The sequence below is a fragment of the Bactrocera oleae genome, chromosome 2 (genome assembly GCF_042242935.1).
Source record: "Bactrocera oleae isolate idBacOlea1 chromosome 2, idBacOlea1, whole genome shotgun sequence".
Taxonomy (NCBI): domain Eukaryota; kingdom Metazoa; phylum Arthropoda; class Insecta; order Diptera; family Tephritidae; genus Bactrocera; species Bactrocera oleae.
The window spans coordinates 8,063,699-8,087,548 of NC_091536.1; the positions used below are offsets into that span (position 1 = coordinate 8,063,699).

The 23,850-nt window shown below is 32.2% G+C and overlaps 1 protein-coding gene across 11 annotated transcripts in view; it reads right to left on the minus strand.

The window, feature by feature from the left end:
- LOC106614325 (uncharacterized) overlaps positions 1-23,850 on the minus strand; it is a 109,087-nt gene that overhangs the window by 17,914 nt on the left and 67,323 nt on the right. For 8 of the 11 annotated variants that reach the window (XR_011395956.1, XR_011395951.1, XR_011395952.1 and 5 more), the window contains one exon: positions 21,474-21,551. The gene's annotated coding sequence lies outside the window, so the exon portion shown is untranslated. The other 3 variants (XR_011395957.1, XR_011395960.1, XR_011395961.1) reach the window with 3 other exon arrangements.

The following is a 23,850-nucleotide window of genomic DNA, read 5'->3' on the forward strand; positions in this document are numbered from 1 at the left end:
TTTCTACCCACGGAAGTTATTAAAAAGCAACCGAGATCAATTACTCAAATTAACGAAAAATTAAAATGTTTGCACATCATAATTAACATTTAAAAGAACACGAGCAATCATAACCATTACTACTAATAATTACAAACATACACACACAATCACATGCACACATGCATATAGCCATGATGGCATTGTCACTAGACGGCGGCGCAAATATGCGCCAACAGCGATTAAATGGATATCTTGCGCTGCCAAAAGCTGCCACAACTACACACATACACACACAAGCCGTACATACTCACACTCAGCATACACGAATACATAGAAATGTAGCACGTGTATGCAGAATAACCGCAGCAAGGATATCGCGCGGCAGCAACAAGCAGACAACGACCCAAGCAAGAGCAATTAAATAATTTTCCTTTCATTTTCCCTCCTTTGTTGTGCTTCGGTTTTTGTTTTTCTCTCTTTTATATTTTAATTTCGATTTTATTGCACATTCTACTCGCAAATACAAGCGAACTGTATGCGCTGTGCGCATCGTCACGCGCTTACGTGTCTGATGACTTGTTGCTTGTGTCCAAGCTGCATATTAAAAGCTTATCGTGAGCTGTGGTTGCATTGTTCTGTGTGTGTGTGTGTGTCTGTGAGCTAGTGTTATTGCCATAGGTTAAATGCGTCCTCTGTCATTTCCGATTTTTGCTTTCTTTCGCCTTTAAAACGTCTGTCAATCGAAGTGTTATGGTTGAATATCTTTTAATGGACGTAATTTTAAAAACTCGAACGTTTGGGGAAAGCATGGAAGCTGATATTTTTTCAATCTGCATGTATTTCTTCTTATTATTTAAGATCTGCTAAAAGGTTTATTGCTCAACTTAGCCGAGATAAAACTCACCGATGGTTTGCAGCTGAATTCACCACCAAGCATTCAAGATTTTTATAGTAAGACATATTGTTGCTGTTTTAGTTCGGAAAAGATTGTAGAGTTGACGGTCTTTGATTGGATAAAATTCGGAACCTAAAATCAAAAATGGTCTCGATTCATTGGTCCTCATGAAAGAACCACTAAATGTAAGAGAAAGTAAAAACCTATAACGAAATTGTGCAACGAAACAAAAATGTGTACAATATAAAGATTTCGACTATTGTAAATCTATTTCAGCAATTTTTTGAATTACACAAAAAAGTGCTCGTATGACTAAGAAAAAAATGTGGAAAACGGTTGGCCTCAAGGGCCATCCCTGCAACTTCCCTCTAATTTCATACGCTAACGTTCAAATTTCACTTTTTTCACTGCTTTTGAGCTCTTCTTCCGGTTTGCGGCAAACGATGTGTTTCTTCAAGGTTTAGAACTGATTAGTTTTTGGTGTCGTTCGGTCAAGTCGTTTGGAAAAAATTCGAAAAAAACGATTTTTCAAAATTTTTATTTTTGAGATTTTTCTCGAAATCTACTGGTCCGATTGGGTCCAAACTTACACGAAATTCAAGTGCAATGAAACCCTTTGGAATGCCGTTTAGTTTATTCAAATCGGTTGAGCAGTTTAATAGTTATAAGAGGGTCACATACATTCACACACACACACATACATCCACACATACATACAGACATACGGACATCATCGTAGAAATGTTCGGGGAAGCTTCCTCGACCCTCAGAACGTCGAGATCTGTTGAGAACTCAATTTTTGCAAAATGGGGTGAAACCAATATCTTCCCGATTTTTAGAAAGTTTTCCATTTTCTTAGCGGGAAGTTAAAAAATTTGAAAATTGCCACCTGTCTCTAAATTTCATAATAAGATAAAGAGGTTTAAAAGCGTTAACTATAACTGAAAATATTCATTGAAACCTCAGCCATCTTTGGCAACCCTCATCAATTAAAATTTTTAAATTTATTTATGGCCTGAGAAAACTTATAATTGAGAAACGCGTATTTTTGAGAATAGTTAGCTTTTGTTTAATATATTAATACAAAAGTACAAACCAAAGTGGTTTAGAAAGGCTTACATGTAAAAATAGTTTTTAGAACGGTTGGCAACTTTTAAAAATTTTTTTTTTGAAAGAAATTGATAAAATGGATGAAATATTAGAATGCTGGTATTAAACTGAAGAGATTTTTCGCGAGGTCCCATTAAGCCCACTTGGACTGCTATAGACGCTTGTCCGTTGTGATGCCCAGAACTGTAAAGTTTGGATCAAAAAGACCGTCGGATATCGACAAAACACGTATTCCAGCCAATTTGCCTGCTCACTTTGATATGTTGCGTTCAAAGAAATTGATAATATAAAAGAATTATTACAACATAGGTATCAAACTGAAAGGATTTAGGGAAGTTATTAAACAAAAATATTCAGAGAGTTATTAACTTGTTAAAAATAATCAAAACCAAAAAAAACGTTAACTTCGCTTGCACCGAATAGCTATAATATTCTTCACTAATACAATAGAATTCACTAATTACAAAAACTTTATCGGTCTTGGTATGGCAGCTATACGCTATAGTGACTCGATCCGAACAATTTCTTCGAAGATTGCATCACTGCCTTAGAGAATAATTCATGCCAGAGTTCTTGAAGATATCTCGTAAAATAAAAGAGCTTTCTATACAAATCTTCAGGGAGGAAAGGCCATGCGCAAAATTTCAGATCAACTAGGTCGCATATATACAGACAGACGGACATGGCTAAATCGACTCAGTTCATCACGCTTTTCATTTATATTCACATATACTCAAACCTCGTTGCAAACCTAATAGGGTTCAGGGTATAAAATTAAGAGGGTTGCCAACTGATTGCAAATATTTTTTAAATACGCTAATATAATGTAAGGATGTTACTGAAGCGATTTAAGTAAATTTAAATATTGCACTCATAATACAATAATAGGAGAGTTGCGAAAATTCAGAAAAAATTCTTTAGGAGATATTTTTGGAAAATTATCGATCAAAACAGGTTGAATCAAAATTTTTGTCAAAATTACTTCATAAAATAGTTGCCATTTAAGAGAGTTTAAATTTTTCACTCATAATATTAACAGGGTTGGCAGCAGTTTACTATTAAAAATTTATTTTGAAAAATTTGTTTTTGAAGATATTTATGGGAAATCATCAAGGTCGAAGAAGTTTTTTAAGAGTTGCCAACTGCTGGAAAATTATAATAGGTAAAAATCAGTAACTTGTATGTAAGAAATAGCTAATTTGAATAAAAACTACGTCAAGCTTTGTTTCCAAAAAAATATTTATTTTCATTAAGCTCAGTAAAGCATTGCACGAATCAAAAAGCTTAACTTACTGTCTTTCTAAAATTGTTTGAATTAGAAATTCCCTAGAAGTTTTGAGCAAGCTTTGTGCAATGATAAGCACTTTGATACAAAATAAAGTTAATTAGCTGTCACTTGCATTTACACAAAAAAAAAGTTTAACAGAAAATTATAAACACATTGAAATTAATTTCAAAAAAGCTGGTTTTCTGCTGCATATATGTTAACTATTTGTAAAGAGAAATGTTTATGTTAAACGAAAATTTCATTTAGTTTGCGTTGAAAGACTTTTCAGCTTTGTGTGCCAACCGCATGTGCGCCACCTGACTGGCTTTAATGAACTGCACACAAATGCATACGTTCACAGCAAAAGTATGTAAGTACTTACATATATATATATATATGAATATGCAAGTTCATAGCTAAAGCTACATATAGTTACATACTTGTTTATCTAAAAGTCGGTTTTTGCTTTTATCACCAGCATAGAATTGCTAGAGCACTCATACGCCGTGGCACACACCCTTGAATGGCGAACTGTGCGATATAAAAAAGCGCTTGAGTTTGTAAACAAGTTTTTTTAATTTATCTGTCTGTATATGTTCGCATGTGTTTTGCTTTCACTTTCACTACTTTTCACCACACATTGGCGGCGTGTGCGTGCGCATGTATGTGAGACCGACCTCTTTGAGGTATGTTTTGTTTCTATTCATTACTGTTCACTGAGCTGTACTAAACTAATTATATCGTTGCCGCATGCATTCGTTATATTTATAAATATATGCATACATATATCTATAAGTATGTGTGTGTGCTGCTACATGCTGCATTTGGCATGTTGCATGTTGCTTGCATATAAACTTGCCACAGCCACACTCATCTTTGGGCTTGTCTCTTGTTTATGCTGTTATATGCTGGCATATGCAACTAAGTATATGCATATGTTTAGATGTATGTATGTTTGTGCGCAATGTGTGCATAATATTTCTTTATATAAATTTATTTGCACAAGATTCTATGCCATTGCATAGCTGCAGGCGTCTGTTGGAGGTTACTAGAGGCTTTGGTGTGTGCGGCTTGGAGCGTAACGTGCACTCAACTGTGTAAATAAGTGGTGGGGTATGTCAGTGGAGTTATATACACCGCTACATGTGTATTTGATTATGGCATATTTATTTATTCCATACAAATGAGAATTTTGGGAGCGTAATTATGGCATGAAGAAAAATTTTATATTCAAAGGCTGCTAATATTCTAAATTAATTTGAAAATACAGTAATATTTGGATACAGATATATATAACTCGTAATAAATATTAAATGTACCATATGATTGAGAACAGTGGGAGCAAAGGATTTAGAACATTAAAAAAAGTGTTGCCACCTGTTAAAAATTAATTAATTTGTGCCAAATAGAGTTGCCACATGTTAATGATATAAGCCCAAGTAACTCGAAAAGAGTGGAGAGAGTTGTTCAGCTGGATTGAATGGGCTAAAATATTTAACAAATTATGATACATTTATTTCTTTGGAAATTGTTGTAAAATAACTGTCTTTCAAACAAGAATATAAAATAAGAACTAAAGGGTTAAGAAAAGACTTTTAAGAAAAAATATGATTGTTTGAAATTAAATAAGAAATTTTAGATCAATACCATTATTTTTAACCCTTCTGTGTGCTCTTTAAAAAATAAAACGGATTTTCAAAGAAGTAAACAATTTTCTTATATCACTAATGAATTAAAATCACTTTTGAAAAAAAAAAATCTAAGGAAATTTTAACCCCTAGGGAAATTTAAAAGATACCTTGTTGGAACTAAGCTGTTGAACTAAAGGGTGAACACTTTCGGATGAATTTATTTGTGAGAAAATTTGTTTTAAATTATGTACAATATATTCGAAATTTTATGATAGATATCTTGTTAACAGAATTTTAATCCTATATTGATCTAACATATAAAATAAAACAAACATTCTTCGTGAGACACATAGCGGGTTAAATTTTCTGGCGGTAAAATGTAAGTTTTTTATTCGAATTAAAAAAAAGACCTTATCGAAACTCTAATACCTTAAAAAAGTTTAAAGTTTTTCATATAAGGACTACATTTTGAACAATGCTATATTGGTTTGATGTAAACAATTTGTCTGAAAATTTTACCGTTGCCTTGGAAAATAATCCGTGCCTAATTTCGTGAAAATATTTTTCAAATAAAAAAATTGTTCATGCGAGCACTTGATTTTGATCGACAGTTTTCCATGGAATGTGCAATCCAATATCGGTGATTCTGACAAATGAGCAGCTTCTTGGTGAGCAAAAACGTGTGTAAAATTCCAGACCGATGTCTGAAAAATGTAGCGATTAGTTCACGCATGTACGAGCAGACAGACATCAGAATTAGTTATATATTGCACATATACATTTTTTAAAGTGTCCGACGTTTCCTTGTGGGTGTTAAAAACTTCCTGTCAAACTTAAAATACTCTGTTCAGGATATAATTATCAGGCAATAGAGCCACAATATTTTAAATTTTAACGTTAATACCCAGAAAAAATTGAAATTTAAAAAAATTGAACTTTTCAAGAACATATTAACTCACTACTAGAGTACATTTTCTATGAAATTTCAGAAAATGTAACCAAAATGATTCCTTGTTGGAAAAGCTCAACAAAAAAAATCTTTAGAAAATCAAAAATATTTGGCGAAAAAAGTACCCAGTTAGCTATAAAAGCAACTAATTTGCTTCTAAAATAAATAATGGCAATTAAACATAAAATATGGTAAACAACAGTTTTTTAATGAGTCCAATTTCAAACGTCTGTAAAGTTAAAAAAGTTCGCACTCTCAATTATACCGAAATTAGAAAAATATTTTATTGTTCTGCGCACAAAGAAAGTCTAGTTAAAATTAATGTTCAACAAATTGGAATGCAACAAGTTTTTAATTCTTCATTACAACCGCTTTTCGTACTTTTAATTTTTGTATTGCCGTATTTTTGCCTGAAAGTCCACACGAAGGAGCAAAACGCCACCAGCTCGCTCAGCAATACAAATTGTGAGCATTAAACTACAATATATATACATACCTATAAACAATATATACAATCATACACCTATATATATAAATATATAGAATATATATATATATAAAGCACTAACCGCCCATTAACCCTCACCCCATGCACTGCATTCCGCCCGTACATTTCGAAACTTTAACCGTTGCCTGCAATCGCCACAAACTTTTTCCCACAACTGCTCAGAAATGAAATGGCAATAACATGGCAACAACAACAATAACAGTGAGAGCGAAAAAAGTTACAGTAATACAAAAAAGTAGTATGTAGCAAATGTATGGCGGCGGAGGAAAGGCATCGAACTCACCCAATTTTTTAGGCGTCATTTTCACAACGCATTTCATTGTGCCACTAACCAACTGCAGCGTCGAATAGTTTGTGCAAGAAAACTTGTTGATAAGTTTTGTGTGTGTGTGCTTTTTGTGGTTGCTAGAAGTTGGTATGCACGTTGTTGCTGCTATTTTTGTAGGGCAGGCAAAAAAATGCCAAATTGCATTAAGCATAATTTTCAACACAGCTGTTTCTTTAGTTTCTTCGGCATGTTGCTATTTTACTACATTTATTAGTGTTTGTTATTGTAGTTTGTTCGTTGGTTTGCATGTTGTAAAAAATGCCAATGTGAGTGGTTTAAATAAGTTTGAAAATTTAGCATTTAAAGTTGAAGTATTTAAGCGGATATTTAGAAGGTAAAATTCCTTATGAAATGTAGAAAAATAGATCGAGTGCAACGAAATAGTGTGACGTAACGGTTTTTCGTTACGCTAGTCAAAGGTTTGAAAGCAAATAAAAATCTATAACGTTGCCACCTGGTTGAAACATTTAAAAAACTTCGTCTGCACAGAAGTTATTATACCCTTCGCTATAGTGACTCGATCTGAACAAATTTTTGAGAGATTGCATCGTCTTCTTGAACAATAACCTATGCCAGATATCTCGTTAAATGAAAAAGTTTTCCATACAACTACTTGATTCTGACCGTTCGGTTTGTATGACAGCTATATGCTATAGTGATTCAATCTGAACCATTAAGCAATAATCTATGCCAAATTTCTTGAAAATATCTCCTCAAATGAAAAGGTTTTCCATACCAGCACTTGATTCGGATCACTATATTAAAACTGATTTACTAGTTCGAATATATGTATATAGACAGTTTGTATATACACAGACAGTCGGACATGAATAATTACAATCTTTTTAATGGCAAATAAAAATATGGAATTTAATAAAAATTTTATTAATAACAAATAAATTATTCAATATTCGGAGTCGTAATATTAGTAACATTATTATTATATTTAATAGCTACCCCACTTTTTGAAACAGTATCTCGTTTGAATTGAACAATACAATTGTAATTCAATGGTAATAAATCTTCACTTAACTTGGCTGGCGATTTCAACATCAACTTCGCTGATAAAAAATCAAAGCGGTTAACCACTTTTATTTCGGAAAAATGGAATTTGAAAATGAATAATGATCCACTATTGACGCAGTATTTTTCTGATATTTAGAGGATATCAAGTCTCAAACTTATGTCTCCTAAACCCAGTTACCATAAATGTATAGTATTAATCAGTGATGCCCAACTCATCTCTCACTGGAAATGAGAGCGCAATTGCTAAACGTCAAAACCTCCTGAACTCAGGCAACTGTCAAAGCTCAAGAGTTTTGACGTTTAGCAATTGGAAAAAGAGGGACGGACAGATTGAAAACCTACAGAAAATTATATGAACAGAGAAATTTGTGGCTGTTGATAAAGATCACTTACAAAATATGAAAAACAATGAAAATGAAAGAAAACGATGAAATGTTTTGTGATGCTATTTTTAGTTGTATTAATTATCAATGAAATTATAATATACTATATTACTACTACTAATACATTTATTCTTTTGATTAAGCATTGAAAGTTCAAAATCAATTGTTTTAATATATTACAAAATCACATAAAAGGGTTTATCTGGGTACAATGGAAAATGTTATAGAAATCGATAATTTTGAGGCACTCTCACACTGGAATAAGTTGGGCATCTCTTTATCCCTGGTTTAAATGAGAAAAATTCGTGAATAAAAATTTTAAACAATATTAACTTTTCATTTATTTAATAAAAGAAAAAAATTTGTTTGCTTATAGGTCACCACACTCAAAAAGTGTAATTTGATTTAATATCAAAGAAAAAATTACTGCATAAAAAATAAATAAATAATTATAAAAATACTATGCAATAGTTTAACCGCGGCAGTCCCCGAGTGCCACACGTATCTTTTTATTTTTATAAACATAAGGTAAATTTTTCTTAACAAGTAATATTTTTTTTCAATTTAGAACTATTTTTGTTCACATTGGATCTCATATTTTTGGACATCCAGGTGAAATGGCGGATATATAAATAAAACACCTAAGCAGATTTGTGATATATTCAGGACATTTTTGTCTTTTTTTCGTATGAAGAATTAGAGAACTTATTTCTAGCAAGTTTGCTTGATTAGCTTTAGTTATTTGTGAGATATATACATTAAACCTATTAAATTTAAAGTAGACCATAAATCCTTTTGTATCCCAGTCTTTGTATGTAGCCACAACATTTAGAATATAATTTTCACAACTCTTCAAAAGTGAAAAAAATGCAATTAAAATTATTCGTAAACACAAAATTCAAAATCTACTGAGCTTATTAAAAGTTGAGATGAATGGCTTCTGGATGTTGTGAGTGAAATCTTCATTCAAATTTCTATTGAAAAAATTTGTACAGCTCATTATTTACTTAAGCAGTGGCAGACGACTTAGCAGCCACAATATTGGATTTGTCGTTGAATTCGGTAAGAGCCTTACGAAGACGCAAAACACACTCAAACTGACACACGACAAATACCTGAAGGCAGTTAATTTTTCCGTTATTTTACCAGAAAATTTCAAGGTTAACGGTGGCATACGCGACACTTAAGGGTTTGTATGTGTGTTGAGTACACTCATATGTTTGATTTATTTCGCTCTTCATTAATATGAACAGCGGTGCTCGAACGCTTTTTATTGCATACGAGTATGTGTACGCATTTACGGGGCTTAAGCAAATAAAAAATTAATTAACATTCGGCGAAAGGTGATATTATATTAACACACGAAGTTACGCCTCGAGAAACTTGCTTTCAATGAAAAGTCGTTCGACTGTTAATCCTACCTTATTAATATTCTGTCTTAAAATCATAATGAGTATGTATTTTACAGGAAGCTTTTGTAGTGTATACGATTTACTTTGAAAAAATTGGCCAGAGTGTGTTCGGGGTAGAAACATAGAACTAGTACGAAAAGTGGTACGAAATTGGGCGGAGGGCTGAAAGATTCAAAGTATTTTTTTGGAGGTTATTAATTTCATAAAAGATTACTTGTTTCTAGACTAATGAATCTGTTCTCTAAAATACCGCTTAGTATTTAAAGATATATAACTTTTATTTCAGATCTTTGTTAGAATCTTTGTTGGTATTTCGTAAACTTACATTGAAACTCTGTTATCACTTCTTTCCAAACCCACTTGCAACATGTTGCTACACCTAAAAGTAATCGAGATATGTAGATATCGAGTTATACTATATACTTATATTTAGATGATCAGGATGACGAGACGAGTTGAATTGCGGTCGAGTGGCTGTCTGTGAGAGACGTCGGTATTGCAGATGGACTGAATCGGCCCAATCCGAAAATCGGCGAAAACCAATAATGTGCCATAACTAAGCCCTTAATTAAGAAACAAAACGGTAATTTAGTACAGGAGATCTACCTAAATGGTTTAATGTACATATCTTCCAAACCGCTAAAGGTATATCAACCAAAAGAAGATGTTCCTTTAGCACTTCTTCAAACTCTGTGAAAAATGGGTGAAATCAAGTAATAACCACGACCACTCTTCATATAATGGTTATGTTGAAAACCACTAAAATTGCGATAGCTCACTAAATAAATGCGCCACAAGCATTAGATCTCACAACCATGATGGCAAGGAAGATTAAACCCTTTTTTAAACAGTAATAGTAAAAATTTGACAATAGGCGTTGCACTGTCAAAATGGGCGAAATCGGATGACAACCACTCTTAATTCCGATATAACAAACTTTTAAATTCCCAAGAGTTGATTCTTGCTTGTTGCGGGGTTATAAAAACTCGGTTACACCCGAATTCAGCTCTTGCTTATTTGCTTTTCTTTTACTTCTATTAGTTTGAGATGTCTTCTTTCGTGCTATAATCCAAGCATTGTGGACTTCAGCAACAATATTTTAAAATTTGTAGTTATTGAGGTTAGATAATTTCTGAAACGTACATTGGTCCTTATTATATTGTACTTCAATATTTGGCTTTGTTTTCAACTTGAATTATCACACAGAATTTGTAAGCATTTTAAAACCAATATTATGAATTCACCGCAAATCGTTAAAATTTATCTCTAACTTCAATAACTTATTGTTTACATTCACGCATTCTGTCCGTCCGCACAAAAATCACTTAACCTCCAAACGCTTCGAACAACGCCAAATGACTGAACTGCAATAAATAAGCCATATGCGAGCGTATTGCCACAGGCCAGTGAGTATTGCTGCCTTTACTTGCGCTCGGCTTGTAGTGAGGCAGAACGAAATTTTGTTTGAGCGATGTAAACAAAACATGCGCAGTGGGGACTTGTGTTCAATCTATAAAAAATTAACTTAGAATATAAGGAAAACATTATGGTATATAAAGGGTGTATAACTTTGGGTATGCCCTGCGAATTGTTGATAACTAAGTTATATAAAACAAGAATAGTATGAGTAAGCATTTTAGTAAAATTTTTTTTTTTTTAATGATTTGGAAATATATCGAAGAAACTAATATTTTTTATAATTTCAAACTATTTTTAAATAGGGTTACCACAGTTGTCGAAGAATGTAAAATAGTTGAAGATTGAATCATTTTTTGTAGTTCTTTTATCCAAATAGGGTTGCCAACTATGATCAAAGTTTTCATAAACGAAAAAAACCGGTGTTTGCTTCCACCACGAATAATCCTCGATCATAATGTCGTTTATGAATTTCTTCACCTGCAATGTCATCAATAATATTCGACATTAAGGTATTACACCCATTTCAGTTTGTCTTAGAAATACCTAGAGTATATAAGCAGGGACAAAAACTAAAAAAGCTTTATAGACCTCAATTACAATGATTTTTCAGGTTTCGAAGTCGATCTATAAGCCCAGTAAATCTGCCTAAATAAGTTTTAGTTTTTCTGAGCTTTGGAGAGCTTTCTTACAAAACTTTTTATGTACCTGATTGATATTTTACTCTCAGACCAAACTTTTGGGTAAAAAAATTTAACGCCACATCTCGGAAAAGCGTTCGTCTACTCAACAAATTTCAAAAGTATCCAAAGTAAGACCTTGAGTAAATCACAAAAACCATTGTTGTGATAGGTACAGCAATCTTTTAATAACCTACCATTAGTCCTTAAGCGAGTTCTGAATGACAAGGAAAGTTTCTGCGTATTTTTCCAATAAAATATTGTATAGGTAGACAAAGAAAAGGTTCAGCATAAAAAAGTCTACAGTTGAAAGAACGCCAAAGCCGAATCCGAAAGATCTGTTTGTGATGAATGTTCTTGGCAAATATATTACTTGTGTTGAATGGAACAAAATATTAGGATTTTATTTATAAAAATTGTCTTTATTTATAGAAATCAAAAAAATATAGGCATGCCTACGAAATATTTTTTTTAAGTAAAAAAAGTAAATGAGCCTTTCATATACCATATTGCAATAAGTGTTCGGTGATAATGGGAATCATTTCTCTTTACTTTTGAAAAGGGTTGCCATATTTAAGTGTTTTTGTAGTTAGTACAGTGATAAATAGTTGTAAAAATTTACTACAGTATAATAGGAATCAACTCTAAACAGCTGATATCTTTCACAACTTTTTACTAATTTTATAAATAATTCAATCTATAAACTCTTTCCATCCGAAAAAAAAGTTACTCATACGCCACGTATATCTCACCCAAATTTCTAAAAAACACATCTCCTCGCCGCAGTTTCAGAAATTTGTAAACTAGAACAACAAATGCTACAGAAAAGTCGAACATAACGTTATGTCAGTGTGTGTGTGCTGCCACATCAGTCCGCTATTTTAAACAAACGCCAACTGAATTGTGTCCAACAGCGCTGAGCTGAATGCCATCATTTTTGTTAACATTTGACAGGTAAACATTTCATTTCGTTACATTTTGTTGCAATCGCCTTATTATGACTCGCTGTTCTGCAGCGCGATCTCCCCGCTACGAGGTGAGTGAGTGACTGCAAACATGCAAGTGGCAAGCGTGTAATGAATGCCAGGCAAATGCTATGGAAATTCGGTAATTTGAATTTGTCTGTTGGTGCGAAAATACGAATGTAGTTAACAACAACAAGTGTGGGCGCACAAATTATTTACTTGCTCTGTAAGGTAAACAATTGTGCATATGAGTGGGGTAGTGCTGATGTTTTGAGTCAATGATGTGCGGCATAAACAGTCTTTCGTGTGAAATAATTTTTGTTTAATTGCTTATAAAATTTTTAATCAATTTTAAATTAGCCAAACTGAGGAGATTATTTCGAACAGTCCGCAGATTTTTAAAGGTGTATCATAGTGTTTGGTAAATGGCGATTAGGCTGGTCGCAACTTCTGTTCGTATATACTTCTAGTAGTATATTTGGGTTTTAAGCTAAGCAAAACGTTAATAACTTCATTTGTGCTCAGCATTTTCATTCATTGTGTAATGTCAAACTCTGCAATTCTTATCAATTGATTTTAATTTGAGTATCTAGTATTGTGAATAATTTCATATTAGCTAGCACCTTACTTATCTTAAAATAGTTTTTGATGGTTCCTAGAAACATTCGAATGACGAGTTATTTACTTGGTATGGTCATACTTTGAGCTAGTGCACATATCTCTGATCAAACGTGATCACTAACAAATACGAATATGGATTTAAAATACTAAATTGAATCATTGATTAATATCTTAAATGTCTTTATATTTTATTATCTATACATATACATATATGTATCTTATATTCATACCTTAAAGTTGGAACTATTACATTGGGACTCTAAAGCCAATTTAAATCCTTTAGTAGCTGTTTCAGGCTCAAATGCTAAATAATGCTAACAATAAAATCAGCTTTTGGAAAAAAAAGTCGATATTCAATGTGTGTTATCGATTGTAAAAATATCGATATATTTATCGAAAATTATCGATTGACAAAATATTTTTAAGCAAAACTGCCACAAATCTAAAATCGTTTCGGCGAGTAAAATATCGATTATAACAAAATTTGTAAATTTATCGATTGATATATCGATGTTGTATGCTGACAAATTATCGATATATATAATTTATATTCGCGTTTCTAATAACAGTAACAGACAGCTAAGGAAATATCGATATTTATCGGTTATCGATGTTTTATACAAAAATATATAGATATTATTATTTCTAACTTGTATTCTCATATCAAATAAAAAAGTCTAACTCTTATAAAAAATTGCATAAAAACACTTTTCTCTGCACTACTCTCTTAACTGCATTTCTCTAGAGTAAGAGTTAAGACGAAACTTTTACTCTAGTTGGCTTTTTAACCGCAAAATCATGCATCTGAAAGTTTTCTTCGACAACATATACTAATATATGGATATGTAGCAAAAATTGGCCTGAGTGAAATAATAAGTTCTTTCTCGTTAATCGAACGATTAAGTAAAGAACTGCAGGTTTAGGAACATTTCAAAAAGATCTGTATGTATTATATAATTTTGAACTGTTTGTGGCAAATTATGATGAATAATTTAACATAGTTTTTAATAGCAGCTTTTAAAAATCAGTTTAGCAAATATTATACTTTACAGGCTTATGAATATGGAGTTAAGGCTAGGATTATAATATTTTATGTATACAATTTTTAAAAAATTTATATTTGATTCAAATTATATCATATATATATATAATATAAAAATGTAACAGGTATGCGGATTAGTTGATTACTTTGATAAAACCAATTTCCACACACACATCTGTTTATAACAGCATTAGATAAAGCTTTATTAACTGCAGCGTTACATTGATTTATTTATTTTAAAAAAATATTTATGCTTAAATCTTTGAATACAATATATATATTTGCAGTTTCTTTAATCACATTCAGATGCATTTTCGAATTTGCAAAAAGTATAAATGTATGTGTGTGCTTGTATTGTAATATCAAATAATTTGAAAAGAGCAGATACAGGTGTCATGTCATGCTTATTCAATTACAAAATAAATATGTTGCAAAAATTTTGCTTTTCTTTTATCTTCACATGGCATACATATATTAAATGTCGTGTTCAACTTTTTTTAGCAGCGATAACATGCTGTATATGTAACCCATAAAAATGCTATACTGTTATGCTTGCTCACATACTACCTTTACGGTTATGTTTATTATTATTTCTAATTAATATCAACTGAAATATATTTTCACAACGTGCGCATGTAACGGTTGTATATGTGCTTTCTATAGAAAGGTTGCTCCACTGAATTTAATATGCATATATTTTGAGTATCATGCAAGAATGTTTATCATAACATTTTCATCTTTAACATAATACTTAATACTAAATTTACATAGATACACATATAGAGCTGCTTATTACGATGTGATATCATATTTAACGAAAATTCATATAATTATGTAATTAGATAGTGAATAGAAGATTATCTAAAGTGATTAAATTTAGCGTTTTGAAACTTTTTTGGTGAAAAATTAGAAAGTTATTAAAACAAAGGCTGCCGAAAAGTAATTTGTAAGAAATTTTAATGTGAGTAAAGACCTCGAATATTTAAAGATTGCTTGATTGTAATTTTTAAAATGCGAGATACAAAATTTTACTGTATATATACCGGTAACGCAAATTCATTACCGACTATATTGCATAGGCTATTTAATTTATCTATGTAAACCATTTTGATTGGGCAACATTAATTTAAAGCTTTTAGCCGAAATCCAAAAGAACCGAACAGCAGCAAAAATGTTAATTTTTTCTAAAATTTTATATATCACTCTGAGTGGCTCATATAAATTGCGCGCTCAAACCGAATCGATAAAAAATATTACCCAGATTGTTCAAGCCATTTATTATATTTGTATGAAGTTTGATCTTCATATGCCAATTAGTATGTATTTGGCAGAGAAAAGTTCATTTGGCCATTTTTACAATGCATCAAATAATTAAACAAACTGTGGTATGAAATTTTGTGGTTTCAATGGAATCACATCTGCGGAATCGTTAAAAATGTTACCGAAGGGGTTTCGGGAATCTACTTTATCACGAACAAAAAAATTTGAGCGGTACAAAGCAATTAGTGAAGGTCGTAAAGTAATTGAAAACTCGCCTCATGCGAGTAGTCCATCCTTCTCTGTTACTGAGATAATATCGAATAAGTTCAAGAAACAGTGCTTGAAAATTGTCATTTTGGCATCGGAGAGATAGCAGAGGATCTCAAAATCTCTCATGTATCGACTTCACACATTTTGGTTAATGTTTTGGGTACCAAAAGATCTGAAGTTTTTGCAAAAACGACGTTGAGTAAAGGTCGCAAAAGAGAGATATAATATAAATTTTAGTACGGTCCACGTTTCTAAATTTCTATGAACAAAAGTCTATATGTTAACTGTCAAAATAGCATAGGGTACACAAAAAGCACTATATGGACCACACCATATATAAATGATTACCTACGTATTATGATGGCCATCAGCTAATTTGTTGTGTTTGAAATTTAATCCATAAGTTAAGACAAGTATAAAAAAATTCTGAGATTGTATTAAGTAATTGCTTGTTCGAAAGGAAAACCATTAGTAAGCAATAACTTTTTATATATGTATCTCCATCAGCTAAGCGTAATTTGTACAAACAACTCACAAACTCCTTGGCTCATGCACTCCATTTGACTGCCATTGATAAATGGTTTTCAATCGCAATTAATATTCTTGTCCATTCGTCAGGTATTGAGTGCAGCTATCGAACGAAAATCGGCTCACATCATTTTTCATTTACCATACAAACACACATACGTACTCGTGTAAAGTCAGCGTATCGGGATGCGTAACCTCGTGACCGTGCACTTGGCGGAAATTGTACATTCAAGTGTGCGCCGTGCTGGGCCATGCATGGTCTGGAAATATTGGTTTTGAAAAGCAAAAAACAGCACGATTTTGACATATCGATACAAAATCCATCAATCACACACACACCAGGAGTTCCACTCTCTGAGAAATTTATGAGGCATCACTATGTTGATATGCAACATAAATTGCTTGCCGATCTTAAGCTGAAATAAGAAAAAACGTTAACTTCTGTTGCACCAAAGCTATAATACCCTTGACAAATACAAAGGTTCCATACTAGAACTTGATTCCGATTCAATTTAGTAAATATATTTCTTCAAATAAAAAATTTTCCCATACAAGCGCTTGATTCCGATTGTTCAGTTTGTATGGCAGTTATATGCTATAGTTGTCACATATCAGTAGTTTCGACAAATGAGTAGCTACTTAGTGAGGAAAGCCTAATCAACTCAGCTCATTATGCTAATCATTTATGTATATATTTTTAGGGTGTTTCCTTCTGGGTATTACAAACTATTCGGCAAATTTCATTTACCCTTTTTAGGGTATAAAAGCAACTCAGTTTTTGTGTTTATGTGCAAGAAGTTTTGAAAAATGGTTGCTGGGAGAGGGCACATAGTATACAAATAAAGCGAAAACAAATGACCATGAAATGTAATGAACCATAAACCGCAGAACGAAGCAATACCAAATCCGTAAATAATTTAGAAGACATCTATACATTTAATTCGTTCATTTTTGGATAATTCGACTCGGGCAATTTTATTTCTAAACTTTGTTTGGTATCTCTATATGTTTGAAGCGCTCGGCTACATAGACCTCAACTTGAAGAATTTGGTTTCAAACTATGCCAAGTTGGTTTAAAATGTTGAAATGTCACAGGAATCCAAGGTTGAGAACATTAAAGAATGTTGTTGGCGAACTCATTAGCTCTTTAGTCCACATAGACTTTAACTTATAGAGTTTGGGGTCTGAACTTTATCTGTTACTGTAGAAGATTGAAATTTTAAGTGTTCCAGGAGTTCGAATGTCAAGAGAGCTACAAATGTGATCTCGCTTTCCTTCACTCAAAATTGAAATTTAATAAATTTCCGGCCGCAAAACTAGTTGAAGTTAAACTTTCCTTCAATTTCCTGCTGCAGCTGCCGGCAAGTACAAAAATAAAAAAAATTTCTCAACACATACTTTGAGCTATTAACTTTGTTCGGCTCGTACATTGTTTCCGAAAGCCAACTTGAGGAGCGACGAATGCGAATAAGTGAAGTGAAGTGAAGTGAAGTAAAACTATTTTAGTTAACAAGAAAATTTTGCAGTTTATAGGTTTTTACAGTTTCAGCTGCTTACATGCAAGTAAAACATGTTGTAGTAACACTTTCAAGCCGATACAAACATAGCGGTACATAATATATGTACACTATTTATTTGCGTGCGAAGTAAATTGTGTAGATACATTGGTTTTTGAGAAAAGAAAAACTTTTTGAAGTTTTCTTCACATAAAATCTAGTACATTACCTATTTCCTTGCAAAATTACGCCGAAAAGTTGTATATGCTATATGCACGCAAATGTTGGTTATAATTTAAAGATTCTTCACAATTGCTTGTACTTTGTTCAAGTGAACGTGTGTAATTAGTTAGTTTCATTAAGTTTGCCACGAAGTTTGTAACACACAGAATACACACCATATATAATTGATCAGCGTGACGAGCTGAGTTGGTTAAGTCATGTCTATTATTTCACCGTTCGTCTGTCTGCATATCCACGAACTAGGTCCTCAGCTTTTGAGATGTCGCGCTGAAATTTTGCACACGTTCTTTTTTGCCGATATCGGTTTACTATAGTGCCATACAAACTAAACAATCAAAATTAAGTCTTACGTTTAAACCCTTCCATGGTAAAAGTCTATATTGAATTCGACTTCGAAGCTATAACCGCAAACCTCTACCTAAAACAGAAACTCTTATGAAAAATCAAGAGAGAAAGATAAAATAAGAAGTTCTCCTTAGTAATTTACTACTCCGAAATTTTATGAGAATCGGTTTAGGCGCAGCAGATTTTTGCAACATTCTTAATAGAAATGAGTCTGAGACTGTCGCAATTTAGTATGTGAATCTTTTTCTTATTTTTTTGTTCGAGATTTTTCGCCATTTCTGTTGCAGAAGTAGTTTCACCGTATCCTTCTTTATTTTTTTTTTTTTTGTTTGTTCTATTTTTGGTATTTCTTACTTGGATATCAGATCAGGTTTCTTTAGAACGATTAAGGGATTAGTAAAAGATTTCATCTAAGAAACTATTTGGGGAGTTAAGCGCTCGAGCTGTATGAATTGATGAGCTGTATGATTATCTCTAAAATATAGATATGCGCCAAGGAGTTACGAAAACTTCAAAAAACCTTAGACATAATACAAATTGGGTGCAATCAATTCACATTCGCGCTCTCTTTTCTCTTACCAAATATTATATAAAACTATACATAGTGAGAATACTGTCATAGAGATTTGATTAAAAAGGCAACACTGTTGAAAAGAGTTATACTTGACAAGTGTAGACAATAGATTTTCAATTTTAGAAATATCAGTTCGCCCAAAGCAAAACTGCTAAATCGGGTTTGGAATAGTACGTCTAAAATACAATCAGACAGTTGTCATGGCTAATAATTGTTAAATATACATATTTTTAAAAAGAAGAGTTAAAGTTAAAAAGGTTAAGCATATATATTAACAGTGAATAACATTAATACACTTACTTATCTACACATAGTTCATATATGTATGTAATTAGAAATGTTGTGTTCTATTTACTCACGCATTGTTGAGGTTAACCTGCTTTCGGAGCATACAAAATGTTTCTCCAATTGCTGCCATGACAACTAAACACAACAATTACAAGCGCGCAAGCATATTGTATTTACTTATAGACACATACATACATATGTATATACACATTTACATATTCTAATTTATACAACAAAAAAAATGTTAAGGTCGCATTATCATTTATACATTATAATATAATATTAGAAATCGCTTGAAAACAGTTTTTCCATCGAGCTTTCCTTAAATGCATACAACTCTGTGCATAGTAATTTCTTTGTGCACATGTTCTTTCAGTCTGCTTTCCATACTTAATTTTCTATACCACGCAGAATTAATATGCTATGTTAGAAAAGAGAGCCATTAACCCGTTGCCGTTTGAGGAGCAAACATTAACTTTTTTAACATAAACATTTATTTTCTTGTGCTCTTTCCTTCGATTGCGTGACACGATTTGCCTCGAGGAAGCAACATGTGACCTATGCCTAGCAACTATTTGTGGTGAAGGGAATTAGGGCAGTGGGTTAATGTTTGTACTATATACCACGCTAACCTATAAAACATAATAAATTCCTCGTTTTGTTAGCTGTTAGTATTTTTGGTATCAATCGATAAAGACTATCTCATGCAATACACGAAGGGCCTGGAATATATTAATATACTCCGTTTAAAGTTCGTATGATATATATTGTAACATCTCTAATTTTGGTTTTAGATCCAATTTAACTCTAGGCAGCTTAGCTGACGTTATAAGTTTTAGTTACAATAAAGCACTTTTCTACAGCTACCTAGGTATATTTTTCGTTTCAGGTTTTCAATCTTAACAACTTAAATAACTAAGATGTCAAGCTTTTTTTTAAATCAATACGTTGCATATCGTTTTTATTGTATAGAAGATTTTACTGTATTTGATATAATTAATTATTTTTAAAAATAATGGACCGTAAATGCTCAGCCAATTCAGTCAGATTTCTGGGTTTTGTTTTGTGTACCTCCTAATTTGTTTTAAAATTTTCGTTAGAGCCCGGTATCACAAGCATTAAAATTAAAAAATATATATAATAACCTGTAAAATAAAAAAAATATAAGTCCGTTACTCATACAGAGAAAAAGTTATAACAGTTTGTTTTTGTTGCACGATTCGTGCACCCCCCTTTATTAATGATCAGCGTGACGAGCTGAGTCGATTTGGCCATGTCAGTCCGTCTGTCCATTTGTAAGTATGTATGAACGCGAATCAGTCCCGCTTGATTCGGACTAGTATAAGATATAGCTGACAAATAAGCTGATCGATCAAAATCATGTCATTGTTTCAAAAACTTTTTATTTGACAAAAAATTTTCACGTAATTTCGTAAAAATTATTACCCCAAAACACACTAAAATCTCCGAACATACTATTTAGATTAAAGCACTATAACATACTTGTACATCTGTCATACAAACTGACCAAACCAAATCCATTTCAAGTACGTTTTTTCTTTTCTTGTTTTAGTTTATCCCAAAACCTACTTTATGATCCGAAATAAAGAGCTAAATTTGACATTGGTTTGTTTCTGTGATTGTAACCCATTTTTGTACAATGGCCGTCCATAAGGTGCAACTAAAAGTATTGTAATAGTAAGGTTGAAACACCATTTCGGAACTAGTCGCAAAGTGAATTTCTGTTGGATTGAAGGTGTATTGGCTATAGTACATGAGTCTTTAGAACCATTGGTAGGAATTTTGAGTCTCTTAAATGGCTTGTCAACACCAGTAGAAGTGTAATATCCGCTTAGGGACTCATCCTTCATTCCGCACATAACCTAATATATAGCATGCGATTTACTCATCATAATTCAAAGGAATGAAACTGTCAAATGCAAAGTGCAGTGCCAGGCGTGACATAATTAGATTATATTGCGCTAAAATGGCATCCATAATATTTAAATTAATTGCGGTTTCCTTTAAATATACGAGTATTTTATTCTTTTTAACTGACTTTCACCTTTCACACTTTCGCTTAAAGCTCAACTCATTAAGCTTTTAAAGCCACACTAATTGAATTGTGTTATTAATTATATATACTATCGAGTACCACAAATTCCACAGAATGCTGACGCTCACACTCATAAATAACCAAAGCAAATGATAAATACAATTAATTTAAACTATTTAAATATTAATAGACACTTACTTGATTGGTGGAGGTATTTAGGCAAGTAAAACCATTGATTTGAAGGAGTAAAAAATATGTTTACTTTAATTACTTAAGCTGTAATAAAAAAAGAAAATATTTAATGAATACGTGGGTTGCGATTGAAAGCAAAAATATTTATGCGTAAATTTTAAAAACGTCAGGTATATTTTTTATTGTCATGCGAAAATTTACAACCGTATAATATCTAAAGGTAATGTACGACAAAATCAAAATTTCGAGTCAATAACAAGAGAAGAGCTAACTACCGAAACATATCATGGTTAAATTTTTCTCTTTAAAGATAACTGAAGACTACAGTGAGATCATGCTTCCTTATATAACTTAAGAGAGCTTGAAGCACAGTAAGTCAGAGAAAAATGGGAAATCTTACCAAAAGTTTTGACATTAATCCGAGTGAGCAGTTAAATTAATTCTGCTAGACGATGTAATTATTAGTGCCATCCGTCTGGCTATTGAATCAGTACAAGAAATACGGAAATCACTGAAAACGATATGCAATGAAATTTTCAAAAGGACTGACAGACAGGACATGGTCGATCGCTAAGGTCATGTACAAGAGCCCCAAGAAAAACACACATGTTTTCTATTTAAACGGTCCCGAATGGACTGCAGGAGAGTTTTTGGGCAAATGGCAATTCAACCGACTAGATGAAATATCTAAATTCTTCTCTTAAAGTTCGCAAAAAGCGTTGACGTCCTGTCTGACGTCTGACTACGTTTACCGAATTCAAAGTACTTTATTAATCGTCGATTCATTTAAAAAAAATTTGGATTTCCTTGATCACGTAGCAAACCTCCAAAAGGACCTGCGAAAATCGGAAGAATTTTCTGCTTCAAATTATCTAAAATCCCAAGACCACAAAAATGTCTTATAACTAAAAGTAATGATGGATGCAAAACTAAAAATTTTGATTTTTGACTAAACGGTGGCTTCCCAAAAAAAGTTTTTTTTGTTTTGAAAAAATTTACACTTCAGAGTGCCTTAAAAATCGAAACGGTATTGAAAATTTTATTTTTTCGATTATTATCTGACAAATCTATATCTAAAACCGTGTTGTGAAAATTCTAAGTCGATTTAAATCTTCAAAAGCTTGAAGTTTAGAGAAGCACGAAAGTATGTCGATTCCACAGTATCTGATATGAATATAATATATCAGTTATATCATGAGTGATAAATATGTTTAAAAAGTATTTCTAGTAAAGAATAGAAAATAATATTAGTCATAACATCATTCGTGCTTCCCATATTTCACTCAGATAAATGTTTATCGGCTTAACAAACATTTATTACAAAATAAAATTGTGTTCTCAAATTATATTTACTTAGATTTCAGGAGATTACCTTCTCATTTACACGGGATAAACAACTCCGTGACACGCTGCGAGCGCGTAATGCGCCATAAAATTGAATGAGCGTACAAATAAGCTTAGCAATTACGAGTGGGTTGTCTTCGAATATTTGCTTAAGCACATAATTTGATGTCAACAAGTATGAGAAATGTGCGAAACGATGATATTCTGAGAAATTGAGTATCATTTCGCAGCAACAGGCGGATGTTATACTTTCAAAAGGGAGAAAGAAGAAGACTTCGTTATCGATTAGGAAATTTGGAACAATGAAAGATATCTAGTCTCAACCTGTTGAAGGTTAGACATATGCAAAGATAATTTTTCTCTAAAGAGCTCCGATATAATCTAAAAATTTCTCAAATCTCTTATCTACTTCTTGTTGTAATTTAAAATCGAAATTTATTGAAATTGTTTATTCTTGCCAGCTTTTTGATATCTTGTATGTTTGGTTCATCAGTATTATTGTATTTTTTCGGACTTCGAACATATAATAATATTTTTTTTTAATAACCATATTTCAAGCCTAAACATTTACCATCTGATTAAAGTTGATAACTCTTCAAAGCCTCTTAAATATGTGTACGCCTGTGTCAATATAAAAATACAAATGGTGATCCCAATTTTCTGTATGCTTTCGTAGGCCTCGAGCTGTCTTCAGTACCTCCAACGAGACATATTAAGGGAGCAATTTAATATTTTCGGGGCGTGAAAGATCCCTATTTGAAAGCGCTTTTGATTGAGTTTCGTTAAATAGGACTTCTTCTATCACCCCCAATCGATTTTTTTGTCAAAAAGAAAAAGGTTAGGTTCGCTTGATACGAGACTGTTGGCTCCTGCATATCCAAAAAAATAATCGAATAAGAATAAATATTGGTCTTACAAAATGTGTATTGAACAAAATTGTGTTGTTTTCAATTCTTAGCGGTACTTACGAGATATATATGTATTTAATTTAAATTTAAATTTTTTCTTTATAGTTGTTGCATACTAGGAGTAAAACTTG